At 42.8% G+C, this 24,146-nt stretch overlaps 1 long non-coding RNA gene across 2 annotated transcripts in view; it reads right to left on the bottom strand.

Annotated features, from left to right (window-relative positions):
* LOC119238699 (uncharacterized) overlaps positions 1-24,146 on the bottom strand; it is a 33,562-nt gene that overhangs the window by 4,265 nt on the left and 5,151 nt on the right. Inside the window, exons 2-5 of one of the 2 annotated variants that reach the window (XR_008549100.1) lie at positions 18,954-19,075; positions 18,358-18,430; positions 10,269-10,448; positions 2,410-2,507 (exon numbers count right to left, since the gene is read on the bottom strand). This is a non-coding gene — a long non-coding RNA (uncharacterized LOC119238699). Of the gene's footprint in view, positions 1-2,409; positions 2,508-4,946; positions 5,084-10,268; positions 10,449-18,357; positions 18,431-18,953; positions 19,076-24,146 lie in introns of those variants that run through there. The other variant, XR_005123632.1, reaches the window with a different exon arrangement.

Raw genomic sequence — 24,146 nt, forward strand, 5'->3', positions numbered from 1 at the left:
CGAGCTAACCCCAATAAAATGGTGCCCGTGGCCCAAATTCCACTGAACTATAAATACCAACTGGATTGAAAGGAAAAAGCTAAGGGCAAGTTTCTTTAAGAAACCCAGAGTTTCCTCCTGAAGCTCCATATCCCAAAAGGATACCTGATTTTCAACTCCTCTATTCTTCCTTCCCTTTTCTTACCTCATAAGGCAGCACAGTGAAGCAAAAAAAGAGCTTTAGACTTCAGATAGACATGGTTTGGAGCAAGTCGTTTAGCTTCCAAGTCTGTTGGAGGTATAACTGAACATTGTCCTTCACTCCCCAATATCAATCTACTTCTTCTCCCCAATAGAGGGACAGCAATATTTAGGAGGAATGAAACCCAAGTCAAGAGTGGGCCTGATTGGTCCAAGGATAACCCTGCTGGTGATTGGTTCTGAAACAGGCATACAGCCTGATTGTGGCCCAGAAGATGAGCAGCAGTGTAAGCTGGAGGCAGCAGTCTCTCCCTCTTCCACATTAGTGGTAAATGAAGCTTCTTCTCATCATAGGCAGAGCTAGTATTAGGATGAAATCTAACCCAAGGATAGCAGGGTGATCAAAGAATCTTATCTTTGGTGATAACTATTGGTCAGCTTGTCTAATTCTTCTAGACTTCCCTGTCCCTAACCAAATACATTCCTGCCTTGTGTAAGCCAACCTAGTTGGACTTAGCCAAAGCACCATAACTAAGACCAGACAGCAGTCACGTGGGGAAAGTTTGACAGGCGTTCGGTCACATATTGCCAGACTCCTACTGGGTCTTCAGTGAAGATTTAAATGATGCTTAACCTGTGACTCACCAGGAAAGTGTGATATTGATAATGTCTGGCTTCCAATTTTTGGCCTGCTTGATGAATGTGAAAATAATAACAGACAGACTGCAGATAGCTGTAGACTCTGGGATTTCTGTCCTATTTGTAAATTCTGTGATGAGCAACCAGAGTATAGGTCCTCCCACTTCCTCTGCAAGTGTCTCCATCCCTGCTCTCAGATGTCTGCCTCTGGTAAGCTAGAGAAATCTGTGGCCAATCACCTACCAAGCAAACCATCAGAGGAATGTCTGGTATGTAGGGTATGTGGTGTAGTGTGGGTTTGTTTCTTAACTATTTTGTCTGGAATCATTAGCATGGAGCTAAGGACCCCAGGGAGTCAAGGGGTGGTGGGAGAGAATAGAACTGTTTTGCCTTTTACCTATTCTTCCCCCCTTCCAATGTCCCTTCTGACCCCCCCAACCCCCAGTGAATTTTGCTCAGGTTCTGGCTTTTCCCTCAATAGGCCTAGAGTTAAAATAGAAGCAGAAGCAGCAAGGGGACATTTTCTAGGGGCAGGGGATCACTGAAAGCTACAGGGGAAACTAGTACAGGGAGGAGACTGAGCCATTATATGAGATGGAGCTTGTGTATTTCTCCTTCAGCATCTAACTCCTTTGCTCTCTGCAGGGGACAGAATCTGGCCTGGGGGCCTGAACCCTGGGTACTAGGTCTGGCCTGGTCATCTTGGGCACCTGTCTTCACTTTTCAGAACCTCTTCAGTTTCTTTCTTTTTTTTTTTTAAAGATTTATTTATTTATGCATACAAGAGCTGGGGTACAGGCCAGAGATGCGGGGGGTGAGAGGATTCACCAGAGTCAGAGTGGGGAACAGAACAGGTAGATTGACCAAAGTACGCTGCTGAGGGGAGCAGCGGGCGAGACAGGAGAGGTCTGCTGCGCCATGTGTGTTGCTCCCTGGCTGGCTGGGGATCGAACTCATGCTGCAGAGGCTGCTGATTGCTTCATAGTACAGTGCTTAACCCCTTGCACCACCAGGGAGGCCCAGAACCTCTTCATTTTCATGAGTAAGCAGACCTCTACATGACTACAATTGGGTCTAGATGGTGGACATCCTTGATGTTTGACATCTACCAATACTTTTGAGTATTAATTCTGTACCAGAAACTCTACTAGATATTTGATAAGTATCATCACCTTCGTCATAGCTAGATTCATTACATGTTTACAATATGCCAATCATAGTTCCAAGAATTTGATTGACTCCACAAGGTAGAGGCTAATTTCATTACCGATGAGGAAATTGAGACACAAAAAGTCAGATACTTCCTCCAAGTTCACACAGCTAAATAATAGCAGTTCCAAGAAGTGGGGCCAGGCAACCTGGCTCAAAATTGTTTCCTCAACCAACTGTGTTCAATGGTTGCATGTTATTTAGTTTACATAAAGCAAATGGGAATGTTATCTCCATTTTATGAATAATGTTATCTCCATTTTATGAATAATAATTTTAAGGATAGAAATCATACAGTTTGCCCAAGATTATACATCTTTAAAGTGTTGGAGCCAAGAGCTAAGCCTTGGTCTCTTAAGTGTGTTCACTACGTTGGCCTACCTCTCCATGGATTAATCCCAGCAGCAGATTTTTCAAGCTCCTGTGGTGATCACTGCAGGTTGATCACCTGCATCTGATCTTTGAGGTCCTATCTGCAACTGTGATGAGGATATCAAGATGTAATTTTCAAAAAGCTAAAAACATGATAGTCACAAACATAATGAACATGTATCAAAGATGTCTAACTTACCATAGGATGGCAAGATTCATTCAAAAATAAAGAAAACTAGTAATTATCACTGAAAGAGAATGTTGAAATAAGATAAATTATTTACAAAATTGATTCCCTATCAGGCAACAAAACCGTAACTGATGGGTTGTAATCTATTCTACCAGACAAAATCATGGCACCTCTGTAAGACAAGAGTTATTTGCATCACTACTGTGGTCTCCTACAATTTCATATCTACGTGGAGTTATGCAACATTCTAATTACTAGTAAATAGAAAAAGTCAAAACAAAAGAATATATTTCTAGGGAATTAGATCAGCCTCAGATGGATCTGTTGGGGCTATGCAGTCATTCTTTTGTTTAACTCTTAAGTTTTTGGATATTTTTTCCATACACTGAGCTGATGATCCACCCATGAAGAGCAGAATGTTTTGGATTAGAAAACCACTACATTCAAACTATGACCCCGCTCTTTTGCATACTTGTGCAAATTGCTATATTCTTCAAGTCTTAGTTTTGTCAGTTACAAAGATTTTTTTTTTTTTTAGTTAGGGTAACACTACACGTTCTTCAGTCTTGCAGAGTTTTTGAAGGACCAAATAGAAGATGATATAACAGGACTGGGTGAGTCATTGATTGGTCTTCTGATTTCAGGGAAAGTGAGGGTTACTGGCCCAGCCTCTAAATCTTAAAGGGGTATTGTTTTTATGGGTTTTTTTCCTTTTTTTTTTTTTTTTTTGTGGGACCCTTGCTGGCAGCGGGGGAATGAACCGGCGCTGCAGAGGCTGCAGGCATCCTCGCAGCCCAGCGCTTAACCACTGCGCCACCAGGGGAGGCCCTGATGGCAAACTCTTAACATGGCAGGATATACCACAAAGCCCTTTTCTCTCTCTGATGCTTTGGCAAACACAAGTGTTTCCAAATGAGTATGTGCCACCTACAGGCTAAGCCTGCAAAACTAGGATTGCAAAAGGCTTTGAAGACCTAAGTCACACTAAGGATTCAGAACTGCTGTACAGGGTGTTATTAATAATGAAGCTTTAGCGGAACATACCAACCCCCAGTCATCCCACTGGCCATCCCCGGGTGAGCTCAGAGGCGGACATATGTCATAATCTCAACCAGGGATTGGCAAGCTTTTCTTGTAAAGAGCCAGATGGTGGATATTTTAGACTTGGCAGGCCACATACAGCCTGTTGTTGCATAGTCTTTGTCTTTGTTTTTGTTTTTTACTACCTTTTAAAAATGTAAAAGCCATTCTTGGCTGCCTGGCTCTACAAAAAAAAAAAAAAAAGAAGGCTGAATTTGGCCTACAGTATAAAGATTGTGGACCCCAGCCTTAGAATCAAGGAGAGAGCTCTGGAATTCTGTTTTCTTCATTCCCCATCATTTGGGTTGGGCAAGCTTCCTTACCCCTCTGAGCCTCAGCATCCTCATTGGTAAAATTCTTTCATGAAATGCTTGCTGCTCATCCACTACCTTGCCAAGCACAAAAGGAGTGTTTTTGAGACTGAAATAAAATCAGAAAGTCCTGGCACATGAAAGTCCTGGCAGCATAGGGCACATCAGCCATTTCCTGAACCCTGAAATGGCTGCCCTGGGGGGAGGGGGAGAGCCATAATACAGGGGCTTCAGTTCCCTGAGGATGACCTGGAATCAGGCAGGGCTAGGTGACAGCATCCCAAGGACTTGTATTCTATATATTATATACTATATAACTATATAATATATATACACAATACATAATATTATATGTAATATATAATTATGTAAGACTTCACCCCTTAGGTGTGGTCACTGTAGCTCTCCTATCACCAAAGCACCCATAGTCCTCCACATAGTCCATTGTGCTCACCCCCCCATCCCCATTCCCTTATTCTTAACCCTCCCCCAACCCTTCCTGATGCCTCAGATCTATGGTCAGTTTTCAAGGGCTGGTTTAAAAGTTTGTCTTTGACCCTTTGTTTGGTTTTCCTACATTCCACATGTAAGTGACACCATCCAGTATTTGTCTTTCTCCTTCTGGCTTAATTCACTTAGCATAAGCTCTTCCAGCTCCATTCATGTTGCAGCAAAAGGCAATTTCATCTTTTTTGATTGCTAAGTAGTATTCCATTATGTATATATGCCACATCTTCTTGATACACTACCTCTTCTGGGTCATTTAGGTTTTTGACCTGGAGAAATTCTGAGCTGGAGATGGTAGATTGAAATAATTCTTTACTTTATCTAATGAGTAAATTCCTGAAAAGACTGGATAGCTAAAATCAGTACATGACTTAAAGGGAATCTCCATGTGCATTTTAGGGTTTTCTTGTTTGTTTGTTTGGTTTTAAAACAGGAGACTCCTTCTGCAAAGAAAATAATTTATTTGGCTTGCAAATTTATCTTTGGCACAGAGGATTTTCTTAATGTCTGTACTTTCGGCTACTGTTTCTTTTGTGAAAGTTCCCAAATTCTCACAGATGGAGCTTGTATGGTGTGAAAACAGATTCTTTAGTACCTAAGATGAAAACAGCAAATATTTCTTCAGTAATGCTGTACCAGCCCCCATTCAGCCGGATCACATACACTACCTCATTTACTACTCACAAAAATTCCATGACACAGGTTACATTGTTCCCATTTTATAGATAAAGAACCTGAGGTACATGCTTTTCATATGCTTAGAGGTAGAAATGCATTCCAAGCCAACTTGGACTCCAGGGCACATGGTCTCTCCCCATCGGGAAGAATGAGGTATTTTTCATCTGAGAAACTGACACAGAGAAACTCTACACTCCATCCTTGCATCCCCCAGTCTAACTGCCTCTGGACATCCAAATTTGGGGCCGACTTGAAAACTTTCTATCAATGCAGCTCTCCTTTTGTACAGTAAGAGAAGGAGCTGGGTTGGACCTGCCGAAACCACTAGTATGGCCGATTCCCCCAGTAACTAGAAGTCCTTCCTGGCCTAGGTCGCTGAGGTCAGTGCCAATGCCCAGGGCTGTGGTGGTCTATGGGTTGGAGGGAGCACAGGTACTGGGAAGTTCTAGGTATCAGATTCCCTGCTGAGCCTGGCACTGCCCTCTTTCACTGAGTCTTAGTTTCCTTAATTGTAGAGCAGACTTGCTGCATAGCCCAGCAGCCAGGAGGGACACTGCTGTCCTAGCCTGAAGGTGCCTCCCAGAATCATGATTTCCCAAACAGTAGACACCCTCCTAAGACACATCTCCCCACCCCCATCCCTCTCACACACCCTGGGGATCCAGAAGGGCACTTTTTAAATGAAATTTCACATTTAGGCTCTCATGAACAGTTACACTGGCGTGAGCTGAGTTTCTGCTGCTTGCCAGCAGAGATTGGCAAGGTGTGCCCTGATGAAAGCAGGTGGAGTGCTTAGCACAGAGCCGTGCCTTGCGCATGACAAACTATGATATTGTCAGTGCTTGTGGTTGTTGATACTGCCTTCATTGTGTTCCCAAATACAGTGTAGTGCCTTATGCAGGGCAGGGTAGTACTTACAATGATTGACCAAATCGACCAGCAAAGGTGGCCTCAAAGGTCACCAGAAGTATAAATACCCTATAGTGTAACAATGTTGTGACACTGCTCCAGGCCTGGTATTAAATTTACCTCTCAACTGGCTACCTGGGGGCCTGATAAACAGGGTTCTCAAGCCATCAGACTCAGGGCTCACTAATGTTGATGGAGTACCTGCTCTGTGCTTAGAACCAATATAGGAATCAGTGAGGCTCTCAGGATGAAGGGTGTTTGGTCAACACAAGGAAGCCTTTCCAGGAAAGCTTATATATTCATTTAACAAATATTTATTGAACTCTGTTATGCTATAGGGGTGGGGAGAGCACAGGGACTGGAAAGAGCTTGAGCTCAGTGTCCGGAGACCCTTCTTCATGATCTTCCCTCCAGTAAGGGTCCATGAGTAACTCCCCTCCCTCCCTAAGACTCAGCCTTCCCAGTTGCAAGAGCAGAGATAAGGGCTGGATTGGTAGCTTTCACATTTAATTTGTCCGAGGTTTTCCAGAAATTCCCAGGGGCAGTATGGGCTGGCGCACATAAAGGGGAGGTCAAAGGTCAGGAACCCACACCTGCTTCAACAGAGCTTCTTTAAAGTGATTTTTGATTTGGCGTTCCGTGTATAATTCCATTTGAAAAGGGATCTGCTTTTAGACCTAAAAACTAGACAATTTCCAGATCCCTTCCTGCCTTGTGAGTGTGAGAATGTCTGTGCCAGCCCTGCCTTCTCCATTGGAGAAGCTCTGGCCTGGAGACTCTTCTGTCCCAGGAAGACATGCCCACACTGTCCTGGGCAGAGCATATGTCCTGGAGGAGGCCTTGGGACCCACTCAGGAGCAATTGTGGGCCCGCCAGAAGACCCAAGTTCCCATCCTGCTCTGTCCTCTGTCCCTTCCTTTCTGTGTGATGCTGGCCAGCTTGTTAAACCCCCCAAGCCTTAGTTCTCTTCAGTCACAGGCTCCATTTGACAATGAAATAAAATGGTGGACATGCGACTTGACACAAAAATGTTAATAACATTGTAAAAGGAAAATCAAGATGGAAGAGATTGTTTAACATTGCCCAACTCCAAGCTATATATATACACCCCTGGTCAGTCAAGAGACACCAGTCTGATAAAGCAGCAGCTGTAGGCCTGCATGATCTGGGCTTTGAAGTGCTTTCTGTGTTAAATATCTTTTCTTCCTAATAAATAGCTTATGAGCTCTTTATTATTTATATTTATATGACTGGCAACAGCCTGGGAAAGACTTATCATCTTAGCCTGGTGATAGCCCTTTTTGCATGTGTTTGGGGGTTAAAGCAAAATGGTTATGGACTAGGCTGCCTGTCTAAATCCTGTTCTGCCCCTTAATATTCTTTGTGCCTTGGCTTCCCCCACTGGTAAGAGGGCAACAGAAATAGTACCTTGGTCAGAGGACTATGGTGAGAATTAAATGCACAAGGACATGTGGAAAATTACCTAGTCTATAGAGTATCTTGAGGACTCACTAAACTCCCTAAGCCAGGCTTTGAGAGCCCTGAAGTAGGCTATCATATTTAGATCATTTCATTTTTATAACACCTTGAAATGTACAATTATTCCCATTTTACAGGTGAGGAAACTGAGAATGGGAAAGGTCTAGTAATTTGCCCCCCGGTGACATATCTACTAAACACCTGACCAGGAATCAATGCTGGTCTCTCTGGTTCCAAGATCTGGCTCCAGATCTTGCCTTTGAACAGAAGCACTTGACTGAAGGTAGGGGACTAGGAGGGGAGTACTTGGAGTGCCTTTGAGCTGTAGAGGCCCCCACTGTAGAAGAAAGGGCCTTCCCACCAGGGGCTGACTAGCCAAGAGAAGCTGGAGTGCCAGGGCTTAAGCCCTCTCCTTAAACTAGTAAAATGGGTACAGACCTCTGACAATATGGTTCAACATCAGGCCACGGTGGAAACATTGGATCGTGGTGGAAAGAATAGCAGAGTGGAGAGCTGGCTGCCAATGCAGGCTTTGCCATTTCTGACAGTGATATTGATACATGGGCACTGCACACCCTGGAGGAGCAGGGACCAGGGAGGCCTTAGGGCAGATTGCCATAGCGACTCCCTCTGAGCTCTGTGCACAGTTAGCCCTGATTCAGAGGGGATGTCAGGGTCACTTAGCTGAGCCTGGAAGATGGGTATGCACAGCCTGAGAGGAAATGAGCTCTATTTTCTCTAAGCCATGGTATCAGCTTAGAGAATCCGAGGCCTTTCCCAGGACCATAATAGGTGATTTCACTCCCTGACAGAGGGAGTATCAGTTGAAACCCACTGAGAGTGAGAGTTTTCTATTAGAACAGCATTCCATAGCTACTGCTGGCCTTCTGCTGGGAAGCTCTGTTTCCAATCTCATAGATGTCAAACAATTTTAAAGACACAGGAGCAGGTTTTATCCAGCAAGGCTGCAGGGGTGGGTGGAATGTGACTGCTAACATTCCCACAGTAAATTTTCAAGGCAGCAACACAGCAGCCCTCACCCCCACCTGGCCTCAGACCTGGTCCCTTGTTCTGCTTCCAGCTAGGAGATGGACTAGAGATACATGTGCTCCTAAAATTGGGGTTGCCCATAGATACCCACACAGACCCTTTTGTGGAGTGGGTGTCCACGACCTCATGCCCACCCACCCTTATTCACACACCTAGCTTGTGGGCACACTATCCTGATCACAGGCCACAGGCAGGTCCCCTGTGGCCCACATTCCCTGCCAGCCAGCATATTCTGCATGCCACCTCCGAGGCAGGGATGGCCATGCTTAGCAATCTAAAGTAACACTAACAATAGTGTGTATTGTGGACCTGCACACTTCCCACTTCACTGCACATGCGTTGTGTGTATGGAGCTTCACCCTTAAGAGGTTTTCAACTTATGGCTGTTGTCCTCCTTTATAGATGAAGAAGTTGAGGCTTAATGAATAAATGGGGTGTTTATGGTCACTCTAGGAGAGCTGGCACGAGGTTCCAGGTCTCTCCATCTCAGCACAGGCTTCCCTCTGTTGCATGATGTGTCAGGTGGGACAGGGAGCAGGTGAGGCACTGGGCATTGAAGTCCAAAGCTTGGGGTGGCCCCCTCCTTATTCTTGTCTGATCCCTGGTGGCCAACAACCAGGGAATCAGTCTTTGAGGTTAGAAACATAAAAGTTAAAAGTTTCAATCAATTGAGCAGTCTGATTTTAATTCTCCTAAAAGAGGCCCCCCATTGAGCGATTCTCCTTTGCCAGTTACCCTCTGCCTTCCAGTTTCTGGGGGTAAGAGCCTGCTCTTAGTAATCTCAGGAGCATTCAAGAAAAAAAGCTATTCTTTGAAATCTTGTAATGTGAGCATGGCCACATTGATGGGATATTTAATAATGTGCTGCATAGGAAGGAACCACTCCCACCTTTCAGTTATGACATAATTAACCTTCCCTGGGGTCAGGTCATTATAAGGAAAGGCTTCTAACCTTCCTTACTCACTTTGGTAAACCACCTCTGGGAAACAACTCTTTTCTAGACTAAGAATGAGAAAGCTTTGGAGTAGCTGCAATAGGCACAGACCTGGATGGCCAGGGACTGTTCTGAATATTTGTACGGTGAATGAGACCTTCTGATGTGGGGGGCTGTGGGAGAGGTCAGGGCCAGGCTGCCCCAGGGGCCTGAAGCCTCAGGACAGGGGCTCAGATGTGGTGGCACCACTGCCATCTTGGATGCTTTGCTTGGAGGGATCACATGCAGGTAAAGAAAGCTCACCAGCAACCTGGTTGAGGAGATTGCCCTCAGTTTTGAGTGTAAGTTGTCAGAAAAGACTTGATTCATGAAGTAGCAGAAGGGCTCCCCAAACCAACATCAGTAGCACTGCTGCTGGGTGGTAGCACTGCTCCTGGGAGGGCTGGCTTTCTGTGGCCTGTGCAGGGTTCTGGGTGGCTGTGTGTGGAGTGGCACTCAAAGGAGCACTCAGGGCTTCTTGCCTCTAGTGAAATATATCTCACCCCACCAGCTGCTTCCTGTCCTGAGGGGTCCCACTGAGATTTCTGGAACCACGCGTTCATGCTGGACATTTTGCTGGTAGATGACTCCAACCTCCCAGCCCCCTTGCTTGGAAAAGTCTGTAAGGATCTAAGGAAAGACTGACCCTCTACCAAGCATACACCTAAGGTCTGTTTTGTGAAAACCAACCTTCCACTTCCACTGTGACTCCTCTCTCTCGAACTGTGTCCTTCAGTCCCAGCTCCTCATGGGAGCATGAAAAGAACACATTTTATCCTCCTCTCTAGGTCATTTTGGTGATGGGGTCAGATATGGTGTAAACTGCATCCTGGGTCACTGTTCATGAATCAGTCGCTGATGGCAACAGCTCTGAGGAGGACAGAGACAGGTGGGTCAGCTGGTGGATAAACAAACAGCTGTAAGAGAATGTGATTTATCCCACATTGGAGGTGAGGACAAGGTGTTGGGAGAGTGGAGGTGTCATGACTAATGCCTGTAGGAGCCAAAGAGGCTTTGAGGGCACAATGCCCTCTTATTCTCCCAGGGTACTGCCTGATTAGAAGACTGGCAGTATGCCCAGGTGATGCCGGGAGGGGCTAATGGGAAAGCAGTAGGACTGAAAGTGAGGCGTTAAAGTGCTAGCCCAATGGGTTGGTGATTCCTAAGACGGCCTGCTCTCTCCTTGCTCCTGAGAGAGGATTCTTAGAATAAGCTTCTTCTGATGAAGGTGTGAAGGATTCAGGGTCACTGAGTACAAGTAACAGAAACTAATGGGCTGACTTAAGCAAAGAAGAAATCTGTAGGAGACCATGGGGAGTTCATAGATTCAGCAGGAATTCTGGAAAAAGTACTTGGAAAATAAGCAGTAACCAAGAGAGGCAGGACCACAGCCAACAGGTGAGGGGCATGTCAGAAATACCTACCATTGCCAGGAATAACCTCTCAGTCATTCCTGTCAGTGGCGTCTTTCCTTCAAGGGCCTAAATCCCAAATGCTAGAGAACCGAACCACTGGATCCTAGGATATGGGGAAAGACCTGACGCCTCAAGAGACAGACATCAGCCATTCTCCCAGTGTCCTTTCCTTAACAGGAGAGCTGTTTTCTGTGGGGAATGGGCAACAGTCACCAGGAAGAACCATCCATTCTTTCAGGTGTTTCACCCCTGCCCTTAAGCTAAGGAAATTTTCAGGAATATCCTGGGAAACAGGGTGAGGGAAGGGAAGAGGCAAATTTCCTGTTTCTGTCTTTTACTATGCATTCATTTCTTTCTATGGCTTTTTGAGAAAACATCATTTATAGGCATAGAGATTCCACTATATAGGTGTGTGGGGTAGGGTACAGGAATCCTACACAGAACATAATGAGGATGCCACCATAAAGTTATTTTTAATGATCATTATTAAATGTTTGCTGTGTGTCAGACACTGAGTTAAATACATTTTTTATGAAGTAGGGAGAAAAAATTATTTCAAAAACTGGCTCCACATGATTTTTAATAGCCTCAAAATGGAAACCACCCAGATGTCCACCAATGTTAGAATAAAAAAGTTAACTTATAGTATATTCATATATTGGAATACCCTGTAGCAACATTCTGAGGGAATGGTCTGTCCCTGTAGGTGTCCTAGATCCTTTCAGGTAATCTGCAAGGCCAAACTTATTTTCATAATAATCCTAAAACATGGTTTGCCTTTTCCACTTTATTAACATTTACATTGAGGGTACAAAAGCAATGGTGAATAAAAAATTGCAGATGAGTTAGCACAAATCAAGGGCAATAGCCCTGAACTATACTAGTCAGTCATTATAGTCTTCTTTATCATACATTCTCAGAAAAAAATTGGCAATTTCACTTAAGATTATATCTTGATGAAACAGCAAAAATTATTTTATTAAACCTCAGCCCTTGCATACATGCCTCTAACATTCTGTGAGACACAATAGGAAGCATATGTAAAGCTCTCCCAAATAGTGAAGTACAACAGATGGAGGAAAAGCATTTGTGTGATTGAGTTGCAAGGTAAAATTGCATGATTGAACTTGTGCATGATTTTTGGTGCACATATGCATAAGACCCTGAAACTAGAATTGGAATTGCTGGGTGATCATGCATGTGTGTGTTCAACTTTTTTTCTTTTTAAGATTTATTTATTTATACAAGAACTGGAGTACAGGCCATATGTGCGGGAGGGTGAGAGGATTCACCAGAGACAGAACGGGGAACAGAACAGGCAGACTGACCGAAATACACTGCTGAGGGGAGCAGCGGGCGAGACAGGAGAGGTCTGCTGTGCCATGTAGGATTCTCACAGGCCGGCCAGGATCAAACCCGCGCTGCAGAGGCTGCGGACAGCTTCACAGCACTGCGCTCAACTGCCTGTGACACCAGGGAGGCCCATACATGTTCAACTTTATGAGAAAATGTTAAACTGTTTTCCAAAGTAGTTGTACTGAAAATCACATTGCTATAAGGAATTTATACAAGATCTTGTAAATCCACATTCTCTCCAACACTTGGTAATTTACGTATTTTTTCCAAATGGATGTCTATGAAAGAGTATCTCACTGTGATCTTTATTTTCCTAATCACTAATAGGGTTACATGTGTTCACTGGTCATATATTTTTCTGCCACTGCTAATTTTGAATCAGTGCAGTCAGCCAATGTCAAATAAAACACCAACATGAGCTTATGAGCTACCAGAGATTTTTAACATATTATAAAATGGTATCATTATTGGATATTTTACATGTTATAAAATGGTATCATCAATTTAATATATATTTTCAGAAAAAAATAAATGACACATCAAATTATACAATTTTTAGAGTTAATACTTCTGAACATTTATTCATCTGTCTATATAATCACAGACATTTTCCTCTTATTATCACCATCTATAATTGACTAAGATTTCTTCACATTGGAGAGCTGAAGATTTTTCCTAGTTGAAGCAAGTACTGTCAGAAAAGTGTAGGTTTAGAGCCTGTGTTCATGAACTTGACCTCCTGAGCACACTTAGTAAAGATAGTTAATATGTTGGGTTTTGTGTGCATTTCCTATTTGTTTAAACTCATGGTATCATTTTCTCTGTAATTGAATTACATAGCACTGGAAATTTGAAAGCCAGCCAGACAGTTTTGATGGATGGATATGTAGTGCCTAGTGATAATCGTCCACAAGGCACAAATAAGCCACAGTTTCTAAGTGCTCTCTATTCTGTGATCTACTTGGAGAGACTGGCTAAGTTTGCATAGATCCTTAGCAAATTTTGATTGACATCAATTAAAAGATGCAACTCAAATTCAGAAATGTTCAAAAGTGAGTGTGCACTTTTTCTTCAAATTATGTATTAAATTTTAAATGGATATGGATATATATGTGTGTGTGTGTGTGTGTGTGTGTGTGTGTGTGTGTGTGTGTGTAGCCAACGTTTATTGGGTATCTACCAGGCAACAAGTTCCATGTCAAAGACTCTTCATTCATTATCTCTAATCCTTATAGCAATTTTGTAAAGTATGAAAGAGGCAACATAACTTGACCATGCATCATTAGTGGCAGAATCAGGATTCAAATCCTGCTCTATCTGACTTCAAAGCCCATAAACTTTCTCCCATGCCCTAAAAGGCACAAATGCCAAAGATCAGGAGCCTCTTTTTTAGGTACTGAACTCCACGGGCCACTATTGGGAAAGATCTCAGACAAATTACTGGCTATTCTTGCCTATTATGTCTCTAAGGGTGGATGTCTCCCTTTATGAGGAGGTTACCAGCAGAGACCAAGAAAAGATTTACGAGAGTTGAGCTATGTTAAAAATAACAACAAGGTATTTACTTCTAATCCTGTTAAGCTCCCTTGAGCAGTGTGCAAGCTGAGCAGGGCAGGGCATGTTAATTGGTATGAGTACAGGTGGGTCTAAGGTTGCTGTTATAATCTCCCACATTTTCTCATTCCATGAGGGCTTGGATCACTTTTTCTAGTGTTGGTTGGTGCAAGCCCTTACCATCTTTTGTTGTGATGAACAATCATAAAATAAAATTGGTGTGCTACTTGTCAGCAAAGAGGCTCAGATTTGGCCCTGGGAGTGTACTTTTCTCATTAGGAGTGCCCTAGTGCAGAGGAGGAAGATACTTTAGACAGAGGCTATTCATGTGCTATCAGAATTCAGGGATTGTCATTTTGTCAGTTTCTGATTTACCCACAGGTCTGGTTTGGAGGTCCTACAGAACTGAAGAGCTCTAGGATGGGGTATAGAGGCAATTCCCTACCCTTAGAAGGACCCTAAACTATCTTGGACAAGTAAAATATTGTTTGGATATACTTCCCCAAAGGAATGTGTGTGTGGCTAAAAATCCACTCATGGGGTCTTTGAAGGATTTTTTTTTTTTTTTTGCTAATTTTTTTGCGTAGAAGAACTAGGGAGTAGGTGAGAGGTGCGGGGGTTGCAAGGATTCACCAAAGACAGAGTGGGGACAGAACAGGCGGATTGACTGAAATACACTGCTATGGGGAGTAGCAGGCGAAACAGGAGAGGTCTGCTGCACCATGTGGGTTAGCTCCCTGGTTGGGGATTGAACTCAGATCACAGCAGTGATAGCAGTAAGACTTAACCCCTAGGCCACCAGGGAGGCCCTTTGAAGGATTTATATCCACTAAACTGTATGTTGGCTTTTAAAATTCTCTATAAATTAGATATGATCAGCAGGAAAAAATTCCAACCCAAAGCAGAAGAATTTGAAAGTTTACTCTGTCTGGGCAACCTTATCTCAGGTAAAATATGATTTTCTTTAGGCCTTTTCTTGAAATGAGGAAAATAAGTCCAGAATCCCAGTCACTCCCTTTTTGGATAAATCCCTAGGACTAAAATGACCTGGATTTGAAAACACTGACTTAATTTACTCAACACAGTTCCCCTAACATCATGTTGACCTTGGGAGGAATCACTTTCACTTGCCACTCCTACCTTTGAATAAAGACTATCTACATATCAAACAGGATCCCATATTTCTTCAATTCAGACATGTCCAAACAATTTTTTAATTTGAGGTGTAATTACATACAGCAAAATTCATTCTGCCAGTTATTTGGGGGAAAATTGATACCTTAATATTTCATCTTCAAATCTACAATCTGGGTAACATTACCTTATTTCACTTGTATAAGTTTTCTTTGATTTCTTTTATTATATAAGTTAATTTTTAGCATATAGATATTGCTCATATTTTGTGACATTTATACTTAATTATAAATGGTTATTGTTGGGGCCTTCCTGGTGGTGCATGGGTTAAAGTCTCAGCACTATGAAGCTGTCACCAGCCACTGTGGCATGAATTCGATCCCCCACCAGGGAGCTGACCCACATGGTACAGCAGACCTCTCCTATCTTGCCCACTGCTCCCCTCAGCAGCAGTGTATTTCAGTAGATCTGCCTGTTCTGCTCTCCACTTTCTGGTGAATCGTCTTATCCCCCCCACCCCCACCTCTGGCCTACATCCCAGTTCTTTTATGCATAAATTAAAAAAATAAATCTTAAAAAATGATTATTATTGCTTTGGTGCTGTAAATGATACTTTTTTCAATTTAAACTTTTCAATGGTTCATTACTCACATATAGAAATACAATTGGTTTTTATAGATTGACCTTGTGTCCTCCAACTTTTTAACAGCATTATTTAAGATCCCTTGGGGTTTTCTTTTTCTTTTTTTTTTTTTAAAGATTAATTTGTTTATTCATACATTTATACAAGCACAGGGTACAGTCAGAAGCACGGGAGGGTGAGAGAATTCACCAGAGCCAGAGCGGGGAACAGAACAGGCAGACTGACGATGTACACTGCTGAGGGGAGCAGCGGGCGGCAGGAGAGGTTTGCGCGCCATGTGGGACCCTCCTCCGTGGCCGAGGAGCAGCCAGGGATCGAACCGGTGCTGCAGAGGCTGCGGGCAGCTTTGCAACCCAGCACTCAACCACTGCACCATGGGGGAGGGCCCCCTTGGGGTTTTCAATTTAGACATCCATACCATCTGTAACTAGAGACAGTTTTATATTTGCTTTAATTTATGCTTTTTATTTATTACATTGGCTAGGAACTCTTCTACAATGTTGGGTCAATCGTTATGTGAAAGACACTTTGATTTGAGGAAAGGTTTGTTATCTCTTCAAAACGATGGTGGAATTCCTTATATTCCCCAAGGGAAACTTGATTCAGGGGAAATGCTATTGACATTCATCTCACTAATAATAATAGTTAAGTATTGATTACTTGCTGTGCCCAAAACCCAGTACGCCAACAGTTTACATATATTATTTCACTTGGTCTTTACATCAGCCTTATGTGATTAGTATTTTTTAAATTAAGAAACTAAGGCTCAAAGAATTTAAGAACCTTGCTTGAAATAATACAGCTTAGTCTTTTCAGGTAGTGAATGTAAATACATTGCTTCCTATCTCTAACGTCCACGTCCTTCCCCCTACACTACAATGCTTATAGTCCAAATTGTTTCCAGCAGGCCTCGATCTTGTCTATGTGTGAGAGGCCTTTGGAAACTTAAAAATTGTAATTACTTGGCCCTTTTCCCACACCCCCCACCACCCACCCCAACTAAATCTCAATCTCTAGTAGGACTGAGTATTTTTTTTTTAAGTTCCCCAGTGTATGTTGAGCTAGTCAGGGCAAGAAACATTGGGCCTGTTACTCCAAGAGAGGGGCCCTCCTGTCCTTGTAGCACAGTAACCCCAGGTGCCTGGTCCTTGAATTTGGAAGCAATGCATATGGAAAGCTTAGCAGGAGGCAATTGCTATGTCTGCTCTGGGCTTGGAAGGCTCAGGGCTATAAAAGGCGAAGCTTTCTCCTTCATTTATTAAATGCTAGTAAATCCAAGGAGTATGTCATGGTATTTTAGCATCAACTTATCACATATGTTTGTGCTGGCTTATGTTGAAATCTTGATGGAAAACAGGTGGGATTCCTCAAAGCCACTGTTAAGGACTTAATGGGTTACAAAAGGATGCTAATGAAAAAGTTTGATGAGAGGAATGTTACCATTTCAGAAGATATGAGGGCACTCTCATTTCTCAGAGGGATTTGGCCTGCTCGGGGACTTTTCATAGCAGAAAACAAGTTCCTTGCATGGCTGTGAGAGGCAATGGTATCCCTGAAATGTGCTGCCTGGAGTAGCCGCTCTTACTAACAAATGAAACCTTCTCTAACATGGCAGATTAAGTCTATTCACCAAATAAAATGATATATTTTTAGGTCATTTTGTACTAAAAGTTTAGGATGCTTTTAAAAGTCTTTCCACCTCAGATATGACTTCCAATCTGGGTAACATTACCTTATTTGAAGTGTCCCCAGAACATGGGCCATATTTTTATCCACGAGCAGCATAAAATGCACATCATGGAAAATCCAGAAAACACAGAACGGTAAGCAACATAAGGCAGAGGAAAGTTTTTGTTTAACCATGAGCATGCTAGAACTTTTATATACATCCCCTTATTTATTCCTTCTAAGAGTAGTCAAGAGAAGCAGCATCATTCCTATTTACCAGTGACAACAATGAGGCTCAAGGATGCTTGGTGATTTGCTCAACCACCTGGAGGAGGTGGGTGGCCTGTCCCCCAAAGGCTCCTTCCCAGCCTGCCACCCTTCACAGCTGTAGCACGTTTTGTGATATTTTCTTCTCGACCTTTTTAAAGCATTTTTATTTTTTTATGTGATATTTGGACTCCATCATTTTGAACACATGAAAAATCCAGTTTGGCTTCCAACTATTTTTTTAAATGCAACTTTATTATAGATAAATTTTCCAAGTAGTTTTTAGCCTTTTAACATTCACTGGCAGATGGCACACAATTTGAACAACAAGCTTTGAAGAGAGTTCCTCTCTCCCTGTCCTTTAACACCTGGGCAAGGAATGTATCTTGGCAAATGTGGCAGTTGATGAAACTCAATTCAAAAAGTAAGCTAGTCTCATGACAAGGAGTGGAGTATGGTGGGATGAATGAAGGATGGCAAAATCAAAGTGAAATAGTAAACTGCTTGTCCTACCACTTAGACTGATTATAGCTCTAATCAGTTTTTAGCAAATCATTATCCCGACTGTTCATAAGGGAAGCTTTTTAAAAATAAGGATTTTTGTTGTAAGAGACAGGATGATATGGTTAACAGTAAAGAATTATGTTTGAATTCTTTATCTTATGTGAATCATATGTAAGCCCAAAAGATGGAGCTGGGTTTGTGCTGGCTTGAGGGAGGAAGATCCATAGAGAGTCCCTACCTCTTATGGCAGGTCAAGCAGGTGAAGGTTATAGGAAGCAGAGCAAACAAGCAAGATGGGTTCCAAACAGGCCCTGGGGAGACAAGCATAAGTTGTAGAGAACAGAGCAGGCCTGGATTTCTGGCTAAAAAGGCAAGAGCAAAGACCATGTCTGTCTAAAAACTCTATGCAGTTATGAAGTTCTCAATCCAAGATGTTGGAGCTGGCTAGTCTCTTCAGGTTGAAAACAAAACCCACTTTTATATAGCTAAGGCCCAGCCTTGGTTTCCTTTGCTTCACAATGGATTCACTGACCCACCCCAGAGTCTGTGGGTGGGATGGTGGGGACTGCAAACATGGACATTCACATGACAGAGTAAACATTTCTCTGTGCAGATGGGGTCCCTCTGCTTTCTCTCAACTTAAGGACTTTGCTAATTAACTACTAGGGCTTCCGGTGGGTGATTAGCCCCAACCATACACTAAATGTCTTGGGTTTTCACCCTTTCATATTTTGACTCCATGTTTTTTGGCTGAAGTATAAAGGAAGGGAAATTTGAAATGTTTTCTCTGACTCTCAAAGCCCCAATTCCTACAGGGGAGAATTGAAAACAAACCATTTTTGGATTCTTAGCAAAAGTGGCAGCTATATCTCTGCTTAGAAATCTGCAGGTGAAGGACGGAGCAAGAGAGAGTCTGTTTCTCATTAGAATTCTTGGCAAAGCATTTTGAGGCACATCTGGAAAAGAAGGGAGGACTGTCAGTGAGGTTTGTTTAATAAGCCCCTCTCTCTGGTCACACGTCTGTTGGCTTTTTCCTCTAAAGGTCATCTGGGACCAGGTTTCCCAGTCCCTCTGTATCCCCCTCACGTCTGTACATAATCTGTGTATTTTGTGTATAAAGTAGGGAATCCAAATAAGGAAAACCCGTTTTACTCTCATTTTTCTAAATGTCTATTGAAGTTCTCCTGCAGAGAATCTCACTTTCACAGATGCAATGAATTTCAAGAAAAGTCAATAAGAAAGATCCTTTATTTTTATTTGTGCAGATTTACATTTCCAGGATGATATCTTAAACATTGCTTTCATCTGAACATTACTGCATCTGCTTAAAGTAGCAAGTCTTCATTTATAAATAGGAGACGAGGGAATAAAAACAAAAATCCTGAGACTCAGAGAGAGTAGATGATTCACACAGTTTCACAGCCAGTGGGAGACCAATTGGAACTGGGAATTGGATCCCTACCCACCACAGCATATTGTAGATCAGACCACATATTATCCCTGCTTGAGGCTACCTCTCTCTAATCCCCATCCCTTCCCTTTTCCTGGATATTTCAGGTCTTAACTTAAATGCCTTCATGAAGGCCTCCCTGATCCAACTCAGCCTCAGGTTAAAGAATGTCTCTCTGTTAATACACTGTGTAACTTTTTTTTACGGCACTAATCACACATTTTAATAATAGTTCTGTATGACTGTTTAATAGTTCCCTCACCAGACTGTAAGCCCCCTGTGGACAGAACTTTGTCAGCACAGTGCCTAGGACATGATGGAGTAATACAGAACCATCATAAACGAGAAAGGAAACCACATGTTCTCTTTGGCCTGTGTATCTTTCCCACCCAGGGTTTTAGTGACAGTTCTCTGCTCTGCTGGGCCTTGTCTTTCGAGGCTGCTGACAGAGGAAATCAGTTCTGCTGCTGTTCCTCAAGGGAGCAAAAAAAAAGGTCATTACACCTCACTGCTGACCAAGGCCATTTTCCCTGGGAATATATGGGCCCTGCAACAGAGCAGGCCCAACATTAGCCTTAAGCAGTGATGCATGTCTATCTTGTTCATCACAGCAGCCTCAGTACTAAGCACAGTACAAGTCCATAATGTACCATCTGTCAAAAGAATGTTAAAAGGCTAAAAACTACTTGGGAAATTTTATCTATAAAGTTTTAATACAATAAGCTAGAAAAACAAAATGAATGAGATATGTGTGGGGTAGGTGGATACTTTGTGCTGCATATAGGTTAGTTACATGACCCCCAAGAAGGTGCAGTGGAATCTGGGATAAGGTGTGGGGTTGGGAAGATTGGATTATTCCCCACAGAGAAGCAGATTTACTCAGAGAGGGAGGGTACAGGAAAGGCGAGGGGAGGCCCCAAAAAACCAAGCCTCCTCTCCTGCAAGTCTTCATTCCTCATCAGGGAGCAAAATCTCCTTCCCTGACCATAGCTGGGGCAGTAGAGCTTCCTCTTATGTCTAAACAGGGCAGCAGAACATGCTCTTCCTATCCTAAAAGGTGCTACGTGGATGCTGGTCTTCACTCTGATCACACAACCCACCCCTCCTGAGAGCTAGTGTCCAGAAGCTGCCCAGCACCCCCACTGTCTGTCAGCTTGAGCTGCTATAACAAAATACCATAGACAGGCATATCAAGCCCTTAAATTTTTATTTTATTTTCAGACTTTATTTGTAGTTTTGTTTTGGCATATCTCTTATAAACTTTTTACATTTACTTTATCTAATCCGATAGTCTTTTAATAGGTAGTCTGTTTGCACTTACTATAATGACTAATCTATTTTATTTCTGCCATTTTTTTTCTGTTTACTACCCCCTTTCTTTGCTTTTTTTCCTAATCTGTAGCTATCTTAACATAGAACCCCCTCAAAGCAGAATCTGAGATAAGGGCTGTCTGAAGCTTGTTAACTTGAGGAAATGGTTCAAAGAATATGAGTGGAGCATGCTATGAAGAGTGAAGAGGGATGAAAAGAAAGCTGATCATCACCATTGGCAAAAGGGTTCCATCCCACTAGAGGCCCTTGGAAGGAGGTATATTAGTTGCATCTCAGTTGTTTTTTTTTTTTTTTATCCACAGAGATGCTAATATTGTGTTTTGTTTTGTTTTTAATGTGGCTATGTCATTTTAATTTTCTCCTCCTATAAATTGTATGTTTGGAGCAATAGTATTGTTCACAGTATGAACTTACAGCACCATCCTGACTCTCATTTAACTTTCACATAATTCTATAGATACTTTGTCATCTTCATTTGAGAAATGAAGAAACTGAGACCCAGAGAGGTGAAGTAACTTGCCTGAAGTCACACAGCTAAAAAGCAAAAGAGCCAGAATTCTCGTCAGTTTGATCCCACAGCCAACCCTCATAACCATAAGCTGTACCACTTAATATGGTGCTAGTTTGAGTTGAAGCTAATCCATACTTATGAGTTTCAGAGTCAACTCTTATCACAATCTCATCAGTGTTCAAGTAAGTCCAACTCTTCCATGAAGAACAACAATAAGACCAAGCTACTAGACACCAAGGTACTAAATGGTCGCTGTGTAGGATTGAACCCATCTCTGTCCAAATAGGAGTATTCTAGAGAGACTTTCTGAAAATTAGAAGAAATTTCATAAACTTTTATTCAAAGAAGGCTTTGTTTTGATTTTCTGTTTTTGGTCCACAGCTCTGTCTACTTCCCAAAGAGTATGGGTTACTAAGTAAATCAGGTAATTATTGACTAATCCAGGGGCTACTGCAATTGAGAAATTAACCATGTATGTTTTTCTTCTGCAGACTCACAGGAAAAGAATGTGAGGTATTTTCCCCTCTTCCTCTCTAGAGGCCTGTGTGTCTTGGAGGGCTGGGGTTCTCTTGCCCAGGGGAAACTAGAGGCCTTCCTTACATTGTCTAAGGTGCTGAAGACTTAACACTAATTTTCAGAGATGAACAGGGCTGGGGAGGGTGCCAAGGGTCCAGAGGTCATTAAGGGCTGGCAGGACTCTTGAGTACTGGGCTTCCACCAAGCACCCTGGAGGTGACAGGGCTTTGGGGGAAAGGGTGGGAGGAGACATCTGGGGACTGGACACTTGCCTTGTGGCTTTGGTTTTGGATAGGATGCTGTGAGCCTTTAACTGGTCTACCAGGGCTTGGACAATTGGCAACTAATAGGAAACATCACAGTTCTGATGATCTTTTCCAGGGTTCTAGAATTCCAAAGGCCTCGGATTTCTGCATGAAGGAAACTAAGGGGCTCTGAAAAGTGGCAAGGATTTAATTTTCAGAGGTCCTGGTAGGTGGGGTCTAAGTATTATTTAAGTTAATTTAGAAAATTCATGAAATGTGTCATGGAACACATTCCCAAGTGTTGTGGAACAATTTATATCAGTTACACTAATAATGACCAAATCCTGGAGGGAATTTTTCTAACATATTTGGTAAAACACATTTTACTTTTTTTTTTTTAATCCTTTGGAAATGGCTGATCAATAACTAACAGGATATAACCATTCCAAACCCTTCTTCTGGTAAAAATATACTCTATCCCTGGTAATTTAAATTCCAAATTACCTCCAGATGAGGCTTTAAAAACACTCTGCGATTAAATTCCACACCAAATGGAGTTTCTGTGGGAACCTTCACTAACTCTAAGGATGACCTGTGAATTTTTTAAAGGCCTGGGATGTGGACTGGGCTACAAATGCATCTTGGGGCTGCAGAAACCTCCATCTGCATGACTCAGCCTCATGCCCCAGAGATGAATGTTCAACTGGAAGCACCCTAGGAGGCCAGCCCTGGGAAATTTCTCTGAAATCTCATGACCCTTTCTCACCTACCTTTATTAGAAGAAAAAGGCAGAAGCTCAGGACTGAGGAGTCACTGTGTTGTATGTGTCTGTGTCTATGAATGTGTCTGTGAGAGTGTGTGTGTGTGTGTGTGTGTGTGTGTGTGTGTGTGTGTGTGTGTGTAGGGCATACATAGGCAGGCATCTGTGGTGGGGAGAAGGGGTGAGGAATACATTTGATTCATCTTAGTTTCTAAGAGAAGATGGTTCACAGCACAAGAGACCCAACTTCTCAGACAAGAAACCCCCTTGGGCACATATGGACCACCTGCAGCCCAACAGGCATGGCTGTAGCCCTGTCTGAGCGCAAGGAAGACTGGTGAGGGCAGGGGTCAAACTACTGTTTGGGTGAGAGGGATGAGCAAAGGAGGAACAGGAAGTAGGTTGAGTGGTGAGCCGGCAGGCAAGGGACTGGGGAAGCCAGGAGCAGTGGGGAAAGCCAAACCCCAAAGTACCCTAAACATCGGTGCTCTCAAATACAACCAATTTCCAGCGGAGGGTTGGGCTTCACGGTGTCTCCTGCCCCATGGTGGTGTGTGCATGCGCCTAGGCCAGGCGCTAATGAACCCGCATACTTTTCTGTTTTCTATCCTACCCTGCTGTAGGAAACTCCCACCCCAGGGAATGTGGGAGGAAACACTTATTTTCTAGTGCCTTCTTTGGTTAGATACCTTGTTGGAAGTGGATTGTTCTAGACACTAGACAGGCTGATGAGTGTCAGAGCTGTGGCAGAACCCATGAATGCTGAATCAAGATACAGGTCTTACCCTGACAGTTCTCTCACTGTAGGTCGCGCTCTCTCTACATTTAGAAACATGCACGTACAACACATCCTTTAGCCCCCTTAATGGAAGACCATAGCCCAGACAGCAAGGGTTTCCACATTACAGTAGTCTCAGTTTATGATGCACACACAAAACAAAACTGTTGACTAGTGGAAATCAGTCATTCTTTTATACCTTTCTCCTCTTTGTGGAGATGGAAAAAGTATCTAATTAGCATAGAATTAAGAGCATGAGTTTTGGAATCTGATAGCCTGGAATCTAAATTTCTACTCACTATCTTTGTGACACTGAACGAGCCACTGAAACCTCTAAAAGCTGCAAATTTTCATCAGAAAGATGGGATAATAGTTATTCATCTCATTGATTGTTGTGTGAACTAAATGAGGCAATGATGCATGCATAGCATTTGG

This window comes from Talpa occidentalis, unplaced genomic scaffold (genome assembly GCF_014898055.3).
Source record: "Talpa occidentalis isolate TD23 unplaced genomic scaffold, MPIMG_talOcc4v2.1 talOcc4.11, whole genome shotgun sequence".
Classification (NCBI taxonomy): Eukaryota; Metazoa; Chordata; class Mammalia; order Eulipotyphla; family Talpidae; genus Talpa; species Talpa occidentalis.